This window comes from Natator depressus, chromosome 14, assembly GCF_965152275.1.
Source record: "Natator depressus isolate rNatDep1 chromosome 14, rNatDep2.hap1, whole genome shotgun sequence".
NCBI classification, from domain to species: domain Eukaryota; kingdom Metazoa; phylum Chordata; order Testudines; family Cheloniidae; genus Natator; species Natator depressus.
The window spans coordinates 37,652,866-37,672,384 of record NC_134247.1 but is presented as its reverse complement, the minus strand read 5'-3'; the positions used below and the strand labels follow the sequence as shown (position 1 = coordinate 37,672,384).

At 44.1% G+C, this 19,519-nt stretch overlaps 1 pseudogene; it reads right to left on the bottom strand.

Annotated features, from left to right (window-relative positions):
- Positions 1 to 19,519, bottom strand: part of LOC141998496 (butyrophilin subfamily 1 member A1-like) — a 28,537-nt pseudogene that overhangs the window by 4,437 nt on the left and 4,581 nt on the right.

Here is a 19,519-nt window from a genome sequence, read left to right as displayed (position 1 = left end):
CCGAAGGCAAGCGAAAACGGGGCCACCCAAAAACATGGCGAAGAGCTGTGGAAGTCGAGCTGAAAAACCTGGGGCATAGCTGGGAAACCACTGAAAGACTTGCCAGAAACAGACAGGTGTGGAGGAGCTTCCTCACTCCCCTAAATGCCAAAGGCATAATGGGAACATGATGATGATGATGATGATGACCACAACACAACTGTGATCTGGGTTGGACCCTTTAGGTGCCACTATAAAACAAATAATAATAAAAGCCAAGTGCCATCCTGAAAATGTAATACCAGAGAAAATATTTTTCATTATTCTCTACTTTTTCAAAGTACGCAGATCCTGATCCTGAAAGACGTTTCATTATTTGCTCTCCCACAAGGAAAATTATCAGTTTTATCTCAAACTGGGTGGAAAGCATTTTGGGGTGGGTGGGTTTGTTGGTTGGTTGGGTTTTTTTCAGCAGAGAAAGAAATGCTTTTCATTGGAAAAACTAAAAATTGAAGGAAAAAAAATCAGCTTTCAGCCAAAAGCTGCCAGAAGCAAAATATTTGGGGTTGAAAACTGGAAAAAAAAACAAAAGAAAAAAAAGTTTTGCCCCAAACAGGCAAAAACAGAAATATTTTTGGCCAAAAGATGGAAGAAATTCAGTTTATGGGTTTTCAGTTTTCTGACAAAAAAAATGAAAAGTTTCAAGAAAAGCAGATTCATTTCTATGAAAATGTGTTTAGTTTAGCTTAGTTGAAAAACCTCCACTTGGAAAAAAATAATTTAAAGGAATTTTTCTACCATTCTTAGTTTTATCCCATTAATTTTGTAATTAAGATATTTGATAGTAGGAGGACAGGACATATAAGATCTCAGGGGAAGATGGGATTTTGATATTGATAAGACATCAGCTTTAGTCACCTACATATCCTCGAAATTTTCTCCACTCTGAAATCAAGAGCATAAATATATAGAGATGAGAACTCCTTTGAACACGTCATATTAAGAAGATAGAATGTAATACAAAGATTGATAGGAAGAAAAAAATGAACTTACTAATTTCTTCAATAAGTTTCTCTGAAAAGAAAGAATCAGATATAAACACAAGGTGGCTAGAGAACTCATCCGAACACCCCTGGCCCTCAACAAGGGTCTGATCTAAAGCCTGTTTAGGTCAATGGAAAGACTCCCATTGACTACACAAGGTTTCCTTTCAGTCCCTGAATGCTTTTTGTGCTACTCCGGTAGCACAAATTGCTTTTACAACTGCCTCAGACAAGCAGCCGAGAATCCTCCCAGCATAGGCAGGCTTTACACCACTGGCTCCCCTGATTTTGTCTTAGGAGGCATGTCAGGGCTGGAGGTACACAGGGTGGAACAGGCATCCAAGAGGTGAGGCCACTGCACTCAGCACTCTGCCCAAACCTCAGCTGGTGGAGTAGACCCTAGGGGACCCTCTAGTTTGCACCAGAGAAGCCTTTACGCTACTCAAAGTCATGGTCTGTTTCAGACTCTGATTGGTCCAAGGACTGGGGAAGGCAAAACAGCAACTTAGATTCACTTTTTCATCCCCACCCACCCCTGCATACCCAGAGCTACATCAACCATGAGCCCATACACTCATAAGAGAGAAGAAATTCATACAACATTTAAATGAGGGATAAAAATTGAACTTACTAATTTTTTCATGAAGTCTCACTGAAAAGAAAGAAACTGACATGAATCTAAGGTAAATAATCATAGAAATATAGAGCTAGAAGAGACCTTAAGAGGTCCTCTAGTCCATCCTCCTGCACTGAAGCAGGATTAAATATATCAGATCATCCTTGACAATTGTTTGTCTAACCTGTTCTTAAAATCCTCCAGTGACAGAGGGTTCCACTGTCTCCTTAGGTCATCTATTCCAGCACTTAACTATCCTTAGAATTAGAAAGTTTTTCCTAATATATAACCTGAATCTTTCTTGCTGCAAACTAAGCCAATTATTTCCTGTCTCACCTTCAGTGAATATATTACACAATTAAAATAAGAAAGTAGCTAGTAAGTAGGGTAGATCATATGTTTAGAATAGTTTTATTCATTCTAAGGTATAAAACTTTTAACTGTATTACTTAAAATACTTAGGCTAACTGTACACTGGAAATTTTTTGATGCTAACTGATTATGACCTTTGTATAACTAAGATTGGAAGGATTACATATTTATCAGTAAATGTTGGAAAACATCGGTTTTGCCATACACACACAAACCGACAAAAAAATTTCCATCAATGATAATTGAAATTTACAGAGAGGCAAGGTAGGAAAAGTGCTGCAAGAGAATCATTAGACTTTGATTTAAGTATTTTTACTTTGTATATTTTGACATGTGATGTTCCCAATTTGTGTTTTAATGTTCAGAAAGCATTAACTTTTTGAATTTCAAAGCACTGTGAACATTTAAGTCAATAAAAATTGAAAACATGCTTAAAATCCATTTTGTACAACTGGGAACATTGGGGGGAAATTTTAAAAATAAACATCTATATCAATCATCAAAATGATAAAAACAAACAAACATTGAATTCTGCTAAGCCTTTGTGTAACTAGTTGTGTGTACATGCCGCTAACAACCTGTTAGAAGCTAGGACGTATGAGGCTTATGAAGCCGAGCCCATCAGGCAGAGGATGGTATCTACAGGAGGGACTGCACTAATGTCTGTTTGACCCCAGTGCCTTGACATCTTGAAAAATATGCAAAAGAGCTAGATAAAAAAGGAGTGTTAGGTTTGTGGTAATACAGTGAAATTGTGAAATCATATATATATATATGGGGTAGGGGAAGCAGATAATTTGGAACTGTTTGACTGCTGCACTGCTGCCTCCCAGATCAGTAAAGTATTAACCTTTCCGCATTGTGCAGTTCTGTTTTTGATTAATAAAATGAAACCTAAGTTATTTGACATCTTATTATTACTAAAATTGAACCTATAACATTCAGCTTTTGTCTGAGAAGTGTTTCAGTCATCTTTTGTGCTTCTCACTACTTCCAGGCATCCATTATTAATCCTTCTTCAAACCAGTGAATCATAACCCTTCTGCCAATCACTTTACCTAACTTTCTAGTTTAGAAGAAAAATCTCCTGAGTACAATATATTTGCTCTTTTTCTTAATATTACCGTTTTCTTTGTGTTGATTCCAATAGAAGTAAATCACAAGAGAGATGGAAAAAACCATAAAAGCCACCAGGTTAAGCAGTGCCACAAGCCAGGGGGAAACTTTGGGGAAAAATACATCTGTAAAACAAAGTCTCATTAATTTGGAAACACTGATAGGATAAATTGATTTTCTTCTAAACTGAACAGTGATTTTGTGACAAAATTTGATTTATATTTATTTAACAGTAACAAGAATCACTTTACCTATTACAGACTTTTATATCTGATGTTGAATGCAGCAGCTTTTCCTATGATTATTCTTGTATTATTGATAACACTTTAAGAATACAAGCAGTGAAGAAGAATCCAGTATCTAATTAAAATTAAGAGGGGCAATTTTTCACAGCTCAATAAAATTAACCAAATTGTAATTTTTTCCAAGGTACTGAGGCAAAACCTCTTACTATTTTGAGAATGGTGGTGGAATCTTTCATTGGTCCAAACTGGGCTTATAATTGGTCGACATTTGGGTTTTATAACTCACCCATAAATAAGGCATATCCAGAAGCACATTATCCAATAGCAACACTTCAAGCAGTTGGTTAATGGTGATTGAGAGAATAATTTTGTATAAAATATTGATTAACTACTGCCTCTACCTGTAGCATCTTGAGTTTTTCATGTAGACAATGTCAAGAATATATTAATAAATACTCCCCATTAAAGTAAGCCATATTTCATTGTGTTTGTTGTGTAAATTAGAAAGAAACTCACCTGATATATAAACTTTTGATACCTTTTCTTGGTTCAGAACACTGTTTCTGATAGAACAGGAAAGGTTTCTGATAGACTTTTCTGTTATAATGAGCACATGCTGAATACTAAACAACCCATTTTCACTTTGAGATTTTTTTCCGAAAAGGGATGGCAAATGATTTCCACTGAGATCTCTCCACTGCAGCTCAGGCTCTGGATACCATCCAGTCGACTGGCAAACAATTCGGATCCCTTCATCTTGATAATCCTCAACAGATATCAGTGGATCTGAGCCGGAAGCTAGAGAAAGGAATAAAAATTGCAGTATGCCTATAATCTAGATGAATATATTCAGTAATATTAAGTTTGAGATTTTAAACATGCAAGAGTCAGGAAACTGAATCAAAGTTCACACAGTAACCTTACTGCATGGCTGCATTCACATTTTTACTGACCCTCAGGCCTGGTCTACACTAGAAAATTAAGTCAGCTTAACTACGTTGCTCAGGGGTGTGAAAAATCCATACCTGTGAGCTGCACAGTTAAGCCAAAAACTTAAAAATTCTGCACACAATATTTTGAAATTCTGCATATTATATTTGTCAAAATAACGCTATATAATCATGTGAGTTTCAATTATTTTGGAGCAGAGAGCATAGGTGCCAATTCTGTGGGTGCTCTGGGGCTGTTGCACACATAGGGAAAAAATTTGCTAAGCTCCCACCAGCAGTCCCCCTATCAGAACCTCAGCTCCCCTGCCTGCCAGTGAGCCCCACCAATCAGCACTTCCCTCTCCCTCCCCAAGCCTCCTGCCCACTGCAATCAGCTGTTTCATGGTGTGCAGGTGGCTGGCAGAGGAGGAGGAGGAGGAGCAAGGAAGCGGCACACTCGGGGGGGGGGGGGCAGAACGTGGCAGAAAGAGGTGGGGAGGGGTGGAGCGCGGGCAGGAAGAGGTGGGGCAGGGCCTTGGGGGAGGGGGTGGAGTGGGGAGGGGGTCTGGGGCAGAACCAGGAGGTGAGCACCCTCCAGCGCTGTGTAAAGTTGATGCCTGTGGTAGAGAGTTGGAGAAATCCCTACAACAACCCAGTTCCTATTTCTCTGTCCCTTCCACACACACACACACCAGAGCCCAGCCATGAGACCAGAAACCCACACTCCCTCTTCCACAGAGCCCAGCTGTGGGGCACCTACCAGCCCAGCCAATCACACCCCTATCCCCCAGAGCCCAGGGATCCAGAGGCAGAAACAGCCTAATGCTGTGTCCCAGGCTTGCGTGGAGTTTCCTGAACTCTTCCTCCTTCTTTCAGAGCATACAGGGAACTGCAGTTGCCAGGAGCCCTCCATGTCCCATCACCCGCCCCGGCAGTGTCTTCCATTTGTGATATGGGCAGCTTGGCTCTGCCAGGTCCAGCAGCCCCTAGTGGCAGTCAGCAGCTCTGCAGCCCATTTCTGGGGTTGGTTGAGGAAATTCTGTGCAGAAAGTTAATTCTGTGCAAATTCTGCATTGTGCAGTGGCACAGAATTCCTCGAGGTATAAAAGCTGACTGTAGCCTGACTTGCATCCCTTAAGTCTCAATATGTGTGAATGTGGAATGTTGGCAGAGAACCTAATCAAACTCATGGACAGAGTTTAGGAAATGGGCACCCCAACACTAGTAAGGTGAGGAAATACTCATAAGGAAGAGGGGAGAAACCCCTGTTGAACATGCATCAGACATGGTGGCATCAGCGTAACATATTATAAAAGTTGTATCCCAGCCCACATGCGAGAGGAGAGAGAGACGTAGCCCTTAGGAGGTGCCAGGTTGATGGCCATGGGTGATCATAAGGAAGGTGATGGTGATGAGGAAGATGATGGCTAACATTTCAGGTTGTTCTGCAAGGGATGGTGTGAGTATGTGGATGGACAAATGGACAGTCCGTGTTATCTCTGTCTACCTTACTGAGTTGGAGTGTTTGTGACTTATCTAAATGCATTAATGAACTGTTACAAATACAGGAGGGTTCCTTTAGTGTGAGTGTTGTACCATTCACACCGAGATTCCCAACTGAGCAGTAATTTTAATAATACTGATCTTGGGACAAGAACCTGTCAAACCTCAGAGTGATCACTGGGAATTCTTAAGTAACCAGTATAATTAATACACAATCGATACATCAGGTTACAACTTCTTTATGCCCCCTAAGCTCTGCAGGAGAGAAGGCCTGATTCTGAAGACTGAGATTGGGTCCCAAGAGTAGCACTCCACAGGATGGTGGGTGAGAAGAACAGTGGTTAGAAAAGGACTTTGTCACCAGCCAACCAGTGGCACTTCCCCACTTTCCTGGTTGACCAAAACTTTTACCTGTACTCCTAGAGTTCAAAAACTATTGTGATCCTCTAAATAACCAGAAGTAAAATTGAAGTAATTGTCATTATATTGCAACTGTGAAACACCAAGTGTCATCTCTGATTAATAGATATGACTCCATTCATTACATTTTGAAGGAGTCAAGACACTAACTAACCTGCTAATTTCAGTTCTATTAAGGCTTCCTCGTAAGAGACATTTGACCGAAAAAAAACAGCTGTACCATCCTGCATCAGAGAATCTGATATTGCGAATTTTCAAGGCAACTCTTCCATCAGCCATGCCGTCTTTCAAAAGTTCTGTCCGTCCTCGATATTCTGCCATCTGCTGTACATACTGATCTTTCTGATCACGGTACAGGTGCACAGGTGAAGAGAATTTGGATCGGAACCATCTCACTTCCATGTTCTCAGTGCTCATTCTGGGGGAGAGGTGACAATGTAAAATGGCTTCATCTCCTATCGAGGAAGTGGCAGCTTGATCTGACCCAATCACGGTAAAGTGTGCTGTAAAATATAGTAGCACATGAAGACAATGACACTATGACATCAATTGAGCAATAAGTCACAATAGGCATGTTATTTAAAAGAATCTCTCTTATTCTCTTTCAGTACAGTCGGGATGTTCATGTGTCCTGATCTACGTTGTTTCCTTGTTACCTTGTAGGTTGAGATGATCTTCAGATTTACAGGGAATCTGCCAGAAAGTCAATACAGTCTAAATCTGCAATGACATTCCTGCAGTTTGTATTGTCTAGCAGAAGCATGGGAGTCAAAAAATGGGAGGAGAAAGGGGTTTTTTTCACCAAAATTCAAAATTCTGATGAAAAAACGTGTTGACATGTTACATTTTTTGACCCCCTATGTAGCTGGTTGAAAAATGAAAGGAAAAAAAAATCATGAAAAGTCATGATAACCCCCTTCCCCCGTTTTGTGTTAAATTTCAAAAATACCACAGTTTTTCACCAAAAAATTGAAATTTGGAAAATTTCAGCCCGCTATACATAGAAGGCTGATCCAAGCTGCGGGTGTTCTGGCTCGTGCACAGGGACATATAGGGCTGGATTCACAGAGACACTTAGTATCCCCACCCCTAACTTTTAGGTACCTGGAAAATCACTGAGATTCACAGCACTGAATGGGGAGAGAAAGATGCCAGTCACAGAAGCCAGCACGCTAGTCAGTTCCTTGCCTAAACTGGCCACTGGGAACCGCTAAGCTGAGAGGCATGTGTTGTCCATCTCCCCCGTGCCACCCCCTCCCCCGCACTCTGAAGCTGGGAGTGGCACAGGGCTGAAGCCGGCCGGGAGTGGTGCAGGGCTGAAGCTGGGAGCCCCAGTACCCCCCTCCCCCCGCAGCTAAATCAGGGGGTGGAGGTGGCTCTCCCTACTCCATGGACCCATCTATGCAGAGCTGGCCCGAGCCCTGCCATCCCCTGCACCCCCCAAAATAGAAGTAAAACTACACTTATGCCCAAGGGTCTCCCCACCTCCCTGGCCCAGAGCCCCGAGTCTCTCCCCCCGTCCCATCCCCCCCGCCACTGGGCTCTGGAGTTTTTATAGCATATTGAAGTGGGGGGGTGGGGCTCAGAAAAAACAAGGTTGAGAACCCTTGGGTTAAAGCACTCATGCACGATGTAAACCACAGTTCAAGTCTCCACTCCTGCTGAGGAGCAAAGGAATTTGAACCAGGATACCCTTCAAATGACTGCCCTCATCATTAGGCTATTCTGATGTGGGGCACCCTCAGTCCCTCCTGCTGCAGCTGTTTCAGGGTGAATAAATAATGAAAGAATTATCAGGCCCTAGAGAGAGAGCAAGCATGACTCTGTAGCCTGGTGGTTAGCGCACTTGCCTGGGAGACTCAGAAGCAAGTTTGGCTGCTCCAGTGCCTTTTTTTTTAATTAGTTATCCACAGTAGAACAGCTTCAACAAAAAAGATTGAGGACCTCCCCACCCACACGTACCAGAGTATCCCATAGATCAGGGGCTCGGGCATTCATGTGACAAGAGGAAAACATTAGGTCAAATCCCTTTCCCCCGCACTCAGGCAGAGGGGGGACTTGAATTGGCGGTCTCCCACATCCCAAGTGAGTAGCCTAACCCCAGGGCTAAAACTTCTGAGGGAGGTAGTAACTCAGTGATGACTTATTTTCCCCCCGACACACACACCCCCAGCTGTTTTCGGTAAGCTCGCCTATAGGGGCCAGAGCCAGTAGGCGAGCTCTGAGCATGCTTACCAGATCAGGCCCTGCAAGTGAGCTAGGCAGAGGATGCCGATCTTTCACTGGTTGCGTATTACTCTGGGGTCTAGCTGTCTGGACGCTTGGCATGGCACTGCAGTGCACATGCTCAGAGGCAAAAACATAGGTGCCTAGGGAACTTTTTCTGCAAAAATGTAGGCATCGAGCGAGTTAGGTACCTACAGGCTTCAGGGACAGCTGAGCAGGGGGGTTTATGAATCCCACAGGGTGCAGATTCTGGGATTTAGGTTCCTCAAGTGGCAGTTAGGGGCTGAAGTCCTTTTGTGACTCTAGCCCCTAGACCCTGATCCAATGCCGACTGAAGTCAATGGGTAAGACTTCCATTGATCCGATATGGGGGTTGGATCAGGGCCATAATGCCTAAATCTTCTAAGGAGAATGAGGGAGGAATGACAATGGCCTCACCCAAAAAGAAGGGAAAGAGCATAATTTCCCTACCTAAAGAAATAGTTTCTAGGGTGAACAATTGTAAAGTTACGGGGGATGGATATTATAATGTATCAGCTATCTCCAACATCTGTGCTGTGCAAATAGGAATTCCTACCTGAGTCCAACCTGTGAACAAGTAGAGAAGTGAAGAAAATGATGTAGCCAAGCAGAGATGAGCTCCCTACTGAGCTCTTGGAGAAAGAGAAAAGCTTCATCTTCATTTTAGCTGGTACTGGACAAAAGGAGAAAAAAAATAAGTGAGTGCAAAGCCAGTGATTTGAGATCAACGCAGTGAGTTGTACATAAGATACCCTGGGTATTAGAGTTTGAAGGTTAGGAAGTAGACATTCCATATACAAGAATAATACTGCCTCTGGTTTGTATATTTCTGAGTTCCCTTTCTCTGACCTCCACGTCATCTCTTTGAATATCACTCACCTACTTCCACCATCAAATCAACTAACCAGCCCTTTGAGATTTCCAGCAAATTAATCTCCATAATTTCTGTGCTGCTGCCACTCCTCTCTTAACCACACAACCACTGGGTCACTTGCTGAAAATATAAATTGTACGTAAGGTTTATAAAAAGTGTATACATTCTGTTTGTCTTCCATTCCCCTACTCTTTGTATGTTGCTTGTCTTCATTAAGAAAGAAAGAAAGAAAGAAAGAAAGAAAGAAAGAAAGAAAGAAAGAAAGAAAGAAAGAAAGAAAGAAAGAAAGAAAGAAAATATCGGCCTGTCGTCATCCTGACCTTTCTACCTGTATGTGTTTAACTAAAGCTGGTCTAAAACTCAAATTTCCATCCCATCGGAAATTCCAAGATTTCAAACTCTGTTTTAATCCTGAGTCAGGAATTGGGATGAAAGGACAAAATCTGAATTTTTCACAAAATGAGATGATAAGGTCAACATATTTTGATTCAGCTTTATTATAATTATATTATATTATATTATACAGTGTAGTTGTAGTCATTTTGGTCCCAGGATATTAGAGAGAGAAGGTGAGTGAGGTAATAACTTTTATAGGACCAACTTCTAGTTCAATAAAAGATTATTACCTCACCCACCTTGTCTCATTATATTATATTGACATAAAAGTCAAAACAATGAAGTCACAATGAAATGTTTCAATAATTTCCCATAGAAAATTTCAACAAAACTGATGTGTTCCTGTGAAATGTTTCAGTTTTGTTGAATCAATTTTTTCTGGTGGAAAACTGTTCAACCAGGTCTAGTTTTAACCAACTATCTTGCACCCTTACACCTTCAAGTGCTGGCATTCTTACTCCTAGGGAGGTTGTGGAATCCCCATCATAGGTGTTTTTAAGAACAGTTTGGACAAATACCCACCAGGGACGATCTAGGTTTACTTGGTCCTGCCTCAGAGGTGCAGGGGGCTGGAGTTGACGACCTCTTGAGGTCCCTTCCAGCCCTACATTTCTATGATTCTATTGTCCTAACTCACCCTGCACTGTTGTATATTCTGAGTTCATTCTAACCCTATTGGTTTCCCTGGGGATACAGACTTAATTTATAGCATGTATCAGTGACTCGTGCTCCTCATAAGCTAGATTGTGACATTATGATAAGAACTGGTGAATAATTGATTTTTCTCCCTATGAAATTTTTGTTTCATTTTTGCCCAATACAAATTTTTTTTGAAAGTTTTGTTTTTTAATCACATAGAACCCCAATATTTCTACAAAAGCACATATTTTTCCTGAAAATTTCTATTTCAACAAAACATCATGCTCCGAAGACAAATGGCTTGCACAGAAAATTGTTCAACCCCCTTCTGACAGCAAAAACTACTACACAACCACAGAAGGGGGGACCGAAGCCAAAGCCCAAGGCCCGCAGCCCTGGGTATGGGGGGGCCAAAGCCAAAGGGCAATGTATTATCATGCTGCCCCTAGAGCAGCCCAGGAGGCCAAGCTATCACCATGATCCAGGGAGGGAGTAAACCATACCAGGTTTACATCTGGTTCAATGCTATGCTGCAGACCACATTATCAGGGCAGAGCTAAGGTTGTGTCCACTCCCCATCTCCTCCAGCATGAGGAGGCTGTAGCGGCTTTGTAGGTCCTTCTACTCTATGCAACTAAAAGTAAGTAACCATACTGTACACTGACACAAAGGAATAATAGAATGCCTTATAATCTTTTAACCCTTTACACCAATAGTCAGGATGAACAATGATCTGATCCCACGTGTATGATGAGCATAATTTCAGGAACGCTTTCTACCAAAGATAAATAGATCTCATGATGCTGAAAACTGTATGTTTAAAACTATTAAAGAGAAAACTGGCTTTAAATAAGGTATTTCTCTACTCTCACTACATTATGGTAGGGTATCAATGTATTATTGAGGCAGTAACAAAAAAATATCCTAAGAACTAACCTAACCTAAACATAACCAATCGAGTGAAATGAGGTATTAACACCGGAATGTGATGACATGTGGCTTATATCATACCAGCAGCCTTTTATAGAACTCTGCAATGATTTCACCACGGAATTCTGCTCGAAAACTGATATTGTGATATAATGCAATGTCAATAAACTACGCATAAGAGCAAAAGACAGAATAAATATTATTCCAGCATAATCATCTCTAGCATATAATGAAAAACTGAACTAAAATAGTACTTTGAACATACATTTCAAATGCAATATTCAAATTCCAAATAACTTATCCCTGAAAGTCTTGGGAGTATTGTCCTTTAATAACAACAGTTCATCTGCATTAGGGTATATATAAGAATATATAGAAAACAGCAATTTATATATTGTTTGACTGAACAAAGTTCACCTACCTGACAAATACTGGCCAAAAAAAGCGTCTAGAGTACTTTCAGCTCTTCAGGATCTTCCCAGCTTTTCTATCATCCACTTCCAAACGTCAACATTACATTACGTTTTCAGTGAATTCTGAATTCTAATTCTACAAATAACATCACAGAACCCATGAATTTGAGGCTAGCCTGAATGCATTTTTCCTTTCAATTTAATGCACTCCGAATTGAAATGGACGCCCTCCCACTGTATTCACCAGCTTCAGAAATGGAAGTAGACTAGAAACTAGAATGCTTATCATGTGCTAATTATGTTAGAGAGATATAAGTCCTAGTATCCCAATAATACTGAGATAGCAATTTCACTGTCAGCAGTTTTGATTTTCCAAGGTCTTCTGTGTGCTGGAGAACAATTTCAGTTTTGAAAACTTTCTTTCTTTCCCACAGTCACCACAGATTACTAGAATCAAATAAAATTGTTCTCTGGTAAGGCAACCATCAACCAAGATTTGCTCAGCTGTCTATTAACTCAAAACAATAAGCCAACCCGCAACAAGAGAAAATACTGTTCTTGGGTTAAAGAGACTAGAAAAGAGCTGGAAATATGCTTGTTTGTTTATTTTGGTTTTGTTTTTTAAATAAAGTATTTACCTCTCAACCACAGAGGAAAATTATTCTTTTTTAGAGTCCAGTCCTGTCCCAATATTTTGTGTAGGCCCTTATCCAGCAAACACTTGTGCACATGCTCAACATTATGCATTGGACTTGTCTTTGGAGCGCTGCATGGAGCTCTTTCCCACTGGTACATTTTGCCAAAAAAATTAAGTATTCTCTGAACTGAAGAAAACAATGTGACAGAGCTGTTATTATTGTTAGTAAAATAATAATAAATAATCACTTTAATTACTTTGTAGCCCCCCCAAAAAAGTGCCAGGTGCTTCACAGAAGACAAAAAGAAAGTTGGGGAGATTTTCAAAAGCACAAATGGGAGGTAGGTGCTCAAATCCCAGATGACCCGTGCCTGCCAATAGTGGAGGGGGGGGCAGAGTGAGGGCAGCCAGCTTCAGGAGTGTTACTGAGCATGCTCAGTCTGTGTTAGCCTGCTCGATACAAGCCAAGCAGCAAATCTCAGGGGGAGAAGGGGGCATGTGACCCCACATCCCCCCCCCCACACACACACACACACATCTTCTCTGACCTAACTGCACCTAGGCCTAGAGCAGCATTTATCAAATGCGGTCACCAGTGGGTTTTCTTGCAGCCACAGCCTCCTGGGCAGTGATTGGGGGAAGCAGCGGTTGCTCCTCTGGGGCTACCAGGATGGGTTGGGCCCTGCCTCCCGCTGAACCCACAAATGCTGGAGGAGGTGAGCTCCCCACCTTCTGGTGGACGATGGAACTCAAGCTTCCGGCTTCAGCCTGGGTTGGCTCTGGCCGCATGGCAGCGGGCTCCGGCCACGGACTCCAAGTGCAGGGCTTCCGGCTCCGGGCTTTGGCTGCACAGCGGCGAGCTCCATCCCTGGGCTACAAGGCTCCATCCCCAGCTGCCGGGCTTTGGGCTTACCAACCCCCTCAACGCTCCTGGCCCCTGCAGCCTCCCCTCACCCATCCACCCCATCACTCGCAACCCCTGCTGCCTCCTTGCCCACCTCCCATCCTGGGTTTAATTTGTCCCCCAGCGTGCTGTGTCTGAGGAAGTCTGCTCTGAAAAGTGTCAGAGAGGTAAAAGTGAAAAGTGATGGAATGCTTTTTATGAAAAATTATTCCTTAATTGTCAGCTTTAAAATAACAATGAAAATTGTCACATTTTTTAAAATGACTCAATGGCTATAGAAACATAGCAACGTAGGACTGGACAGGACCTGAAGAGGTCAGATTAGCTGATCATCAAAATACCCCTGACTGGTAGGTTACTATTAGCATTCCCACTTTACATAAGGGGAAAGTAAGACAGAAAATGTAAGTAACTTGATATGGCCATGTAGAAGAGTGATGTTTTCCAATGTAACTATCAAACTGGTTAACTTTAATTACTCATATCAATGTCTAAAGTCTCTTTGGACACCAATAAACCGTTGGCCTCAGTGATGCCTTGTGATACTGAGTTTCAAAGGTTGATTATACATTGTGTAAATAAGTTTTTTTTTTTCCTTTTACCAGTTTTAAATTAGCTGTCTTTTGACTTTGGGGAGGTCCCTTGCTAAAAGTGTAAAGAGAGCCACCCAGTGCAGTTATCTTTCCTTGTGTGTGACTAGTGTCTGCAGAATATATTTTAACCGTCCAAGTCCTTTTTTCTTCTGTCTTCCCCATTTTCTGACATGTCCCTGTTTTTCTGAACAACGCTCCTCCTCTTTTCCCCTATTCCCTGTTTAAAAAGCTACTCAGGTTATTTTGGATACCTGCTGGTTGCTCCCATGAGCTGTAGTCCATAAGAACATAAGAGTGGCCATGCTGGGTCAGACCAAAGGTCCATCCAGCCCAATATCCTGTCTGCCGACAGTGGCCAATGCCAGGTGCCCCACAGTGAATGAATCTAACAGGTAATGATCTACTGATCTCTCTCCTGCCATCCATCAGCCCGCTCTGACAAACTGAGGCTAGGGACACCATTCCTTACCCATCCTGGCTAATAGCCATTATGGACTTAACCTCCATGAATTTATCCAGTTCTCTTTTAAACCCTGTTATAGTCCTGGACTTTACAACCTCCTCAGGCAAGGAGTTCCACAGGTTGACTGTGTGCTGTGTGAAGAAGCACTTCCTTTTATTTGTTTTAAACCTGCTGCCCATTAATTTCATTTGGTGGCCCCTAGTTCTTATAGTATGGGAACAAGTAAATAACTTTGCCTTATTCACTGTCTCCACACCACTCATGATTTTATAGACCTCTATCATATCCCGCCTTAGTCTCCTTTTTTCCAAGCTGAAAAGTCCTAGCCTCTTTAATCTCTCCTCATATGGGACCTGTTCCAAAACCCTAATCATTTTAGATGCCCTTCTCTGAACCTTTTCTAATGCCAGTATATCTTCTTTGAGATGAGGTGACCACATATGTACGCAGTATTCAAGATGTGGGTGTAACATGGATTTATATAAGGGCAGTAAGATAGTCTCCATCTTATTCTCTATCCGTTTTTAAATGATCCCTAACATCCTGTTTGCTTTTTTGACTGCTGCTGCACACTCCGTGGACGTCTTCAGAGAACTATCCACGATGACTCCAAGATCTTTTTCCTGATTAGTTGTAGCTAAATTAGCCCCCATCATATTGTATGTATAGTTGGGGTTATTTTTTCCAATGTGCATGACTTTACATTTATCCACATTAAATTTCATTTGCCATTTTGTTGCCCAATCACTTAGTTTTGTGAGATCTTTTTGAAGTTCTTCACAGTCTGCTTTGGTCTTAACTATCTTGAGCAGTTTAGTATCATCTGCAAACTTTGCCACCTCTCTGTTTACCCCTTTCTCCAGATCATTTATCCATCTCTCCTGCCTATCACCTTATTATCTGAGTACCTCACAGCCATTGATGAATTTATCCTCGCAGTCCCTCTATGTGATACAGAAGAAATATTAATTCCCATTTCACAGATGGAAAACTGAGGCCTGGAGAGATTAAGGGCCAGTTTAAAGGTATTTAGGTGCCTAAAGATGCAGATAGACACCTAGTAGAAATGTAAAAAGTGGCTAGGCACCCAACTCCCATTTACTTCAATGAGAGTTAGGCACCTAGGTGCTTCTGAAAATCCCATTAGGTGTCTAAATACCTCTACAAATCTGGCCCTAAGTGACTTGCCACAGGACACATAGGATGAGAGCCAGAAATCAGGGAATTAACAGCCAGCATGGGTGGAGGGTGAAACTTTCCCGTGGGAAAGCTAGCCCCATACCCCCCTCTTCTGGCCGCAACTACACACCACTCACTGTTCACAGCCTTCCCCTCCTCTCTCTCCCCTACTCCCCCCCCCCCATCCCAGGCTGGGGTGGAGTGGGGTTGCTGAGAGCTTGGCCCCGGCCAGGGTTGAGCTCTCAGCCTCAGCCGGGACCACAGCCTGGAGCCCCTCCTCCATTCTGCACCTTCCACCCACAGCCCCGCCCATGGCCCCACCCTATCCCATGCCTTTCCCTGCAGCCCCACCCCATTCCACCCACAGCCCCATCCCCGTTCCACCCCGTCCCCAAGGCCCTGCCCCCATTCCACCTCTTCCCCTGAACCCCCACCCCCCGCTCACTACTTCCACCTCCCCACCCCACTGCGACCCTGAGACCAGAAAAGCTCTGTGCCCCTGGGGCTGCGGCAGGGGGAGATTTTTCCAGGGACCCCAGATACGATACTCCCTCCTCTCCCCCCGCCCCCAGCCCCGCCCCGGCGGCACGAGGTTTGGGGAGGCTTAACCTCCTCCAGCCTCCATTACGTGTCGCCTATGAGAGCCAGGGATGCAACCCAGATCTCCCAAATCTCAATCCAGCTCTTTACCCTTTACCCTATTCCTAAGGTGTTCTGTAGTGTTGCCAGATCATTCCATTTTACGAAGCCGTGGGACACGAGAATTTGCTCGGGGGCCCCAGCCTGCTTTAAGCTGTGTTTTGAACCTCAGACTCAGAATGAAAAATCCCTATTACACCAGGCAATAATCCTCATAATGTCATCAAGGGTTTTATGGCACTGCTCTTTGTATTATTCTTGCCATGAAGGTTAAAGCACAGCCAATTAGAAAATGTCGTTACTGTCAGATTTTATCTCATTATAATAGCCAACCCAATGACTATGACTTAAGAATGAAACCAGTGGGACTGCTCACAGAGGTCACCTGCGTTATGCATCTGTGCAGAGGAGTAAAGAGGTGTAAAAGCACCCACCTGTTTCCTTTCAGGCTAATCATAACATGGATCTCAGCATCCTAGGGAAAACAGCCTCCATTGGGCTGCTACTGTCCCTCCAACACAGATGGGCACAGAAAGGGAATGTGTGGAATGTTGGCTCCATCCCATCCATCCCCAGGATGGCCAGGGCATCCAAGCAGGTGCAGAAGGGGAAGTAATCTGCACCAGGTTGGCAAAGATTATTTTGCCCCTGGAGTAAGGGGGGGAAATCAAGGCCATGGTCTGGTTCTTTGGGAGGCAGCATGATATTTCCCCATCATTAACATGGGGATAATAATTCTCATCTTCTTTGCAAGATGCTTTGAGATCAAGGGTGGAAATGCGCTATGTAAGAGAGGGGTACTAAAACATAGTCCCTGCTCTGTTCCTAGAGCAGTACAATTACACATTACCCCTTAGTCAGGGCATTTAGTGAAACTCCAATCTAGCCCAGGATAAGGTGCTGAGTGAATATGACAGAACCTGACCTTTTCAAAGTATGGCATGATGGGTTTTTTTTATTGTTCCACCTAAGGAAGTCACTGGGCTATATTGTGATCGGAGGCCAGGTTGTTACACCATTACTCACACTGGTGAGCTGTTATCCCCCAGGGGTTCTCCCGTTGAGTTCAGTGGGAAGATTCAAGTGCATAATTAACCGACGTGGAAAAAAACAGATCGCATCTGACCCACAGGAAGCCTTTCATGAGGTCCCACTCTGACCTAATTACAGTAGAACCCCTATTTTATTAACTAATTGGGGGTTCAGGAGGCCATTAAATCAAAAAATTCATAAAACTGAACATCTCAAAATTACAGCAGGTACAGAGTGTTTGTTTATCAATCATTCAGTGACAGTGTATCTAATGAATGGTAACAAATGGATACAGCATGTCCAGTGAACCAGCTGTTGGGGGAGGCTAGCCCCTGGTCTCCCCCCTTCAGCCCTCCTTCCCCTGCCCTTCTGCCCCCCGCCCCCGCGCAGGAGTCCAGAGCATCCCCACTGTGACCCCAGCCCTGGTGCACTAGGCGACACAGCCGCAGCACTGGGCAGGCAGCATGGCCCGTGCACCAGCTGCCCCTTGTCCCTGCGGCAGGCCAGCCAGCCCCAGCCCCAGCCAGCCTGGGCCAGGGAAGAACACTGGGAATGGCAGGAACGGGTCCGGGGCCACCAGCCCCATTGATCAACTCCTCCCCCTCCCTCCCAGTGCCTTCTGCACGCCATGGAACAGCTGTTCAGCGGCATGCAGGAGATGGTGGGTAGGAGGGGGAGGAGCGGGGACAGAGCGTGCTTGGGGGAAGGGGCGGAAAGAGGCGGAGAAGAGGAGGGGCAAGAGTGGAGCAGGGGCAGGAATAGGTGGGACAGGGGTGGGGCTTTGGGGGAAGGGGTGGAGTGGGGGTGGGGCCTGGGGCTGAGCACCCCCAGGGAAAATTAGAAGCCGGCTCGGGGGTCCGCGAAAATTTTTAAATCAAAATGCGGGTCCTCGGGTTGGTAAAGTTTGAGAGCCACTGGTCTGGTGGAAAGGTTCAATGGAACATTGAAGTCTTTGCTGAAAATGTATGTGGACAGGTGCCAGAATGACTGGGACATTCTACTGCCGTATCCGTTGTATGCGTACAGGAGTGTACCCCAAGAGTCTACCGGCTTTGCTCCCTTTGAATTGCTGTATGTGAGGCACGTTAGGGGACCCCCCAGATCTGGTTCGTGATTCTTGGGAAGATAATGATGAGGAGACAGAGCAACCAGTGATGGAATATGTGTCTCCGTTTAAGAAAAATTTGCAAAGTATGACAAATTTGATTCAGCAAAACCTGAAGGAAAGCCAGGAAGCTCAGAAGGAGTGGTACGATAGGCACAGAGGTGCTGACTTTCTAATGTGCAATGGGGTGCTCTGCTCCCCCCCCCCAGCTCCGCCCCCACTCACCCCTTCCCCCAAGGCCCTACCCCCGCCCCCTCTTCCAACCCTTGCTCTGCCCCCGCCCTATCTCTTTCTACCCCGATTCACCCTGCCCACCTCTTCCTGCCCCATTTTGCCCCCGCCCCCAAACATGCCGATGTGAGGGGACTGTTGTCCCCTTACTACCACTCAGTGGGGGTGTTTTGGTTGGCTAGCTCCCAGTACCAAAAGAAAGGGGAAGGGTCGATGGGAAATGAGGACCCTGAGACTGGCAGTCCCCAGGAACAATGGGGAGAGGCCAACGCTCCAGGTCAGCCTGATTGAAAGGGCGGGCAGGCTAATCAGGGAGTCCTCCTCCCGTGTGAGCTGGAATTGCCTGGGTCAGTCAGAGTGGGGCCGAGCTAAGGAGAGAGCAGGGGCCCTAGCTGAGCTGGGGAGCAGAGCTCTGCCAGAGCCAGAAGGGCCAGAAAAGCAGCTCAGGGCACTGGAGCTAGAGCAGCAGCCGTGCTGAGGCAGAGTGGTGGAGCTGGAGATGGGGCTGGAGCAGTCCGGAGTCGGGGGCTGTGAGCAGCCAGCTGGATAGAGCGAGGGGGGACCCTGGGCAAAGGGCCCAGCACAAGGAGTTGCCCCCAGCCAAGAGGCCTTGCAGGCCAGACTTGGAGGGGGATCATAACCCCAACAGGGTGGGCTGACGCTGGGAAGAAGGGCCTTGCCACCCAGGACCGGATTGTGACATTCTGGGGCCCTAAGCTATGTCAAGTGTAAGAGGCCCCATACCATAAAAAAAAAATGAATTTATTATTTTCACATAAATGACATTGAATATATAAACATGAAAGCTTTATATTTGCATATATTCAAAGGCAAAGTTGTAAAAATAGAATAATCTAACTAAAACACGTCTTGCAATATGCCTGTTTGCATTATAAAATAGTTTCAGATTAACATATTCTCATCTATGATTTCTTAATTACTAGATATGAAAACTTTATATCTACAGCAATGCAAAAGCAGTGACAGTTACACAGACCAGCTTACTTACTGGAA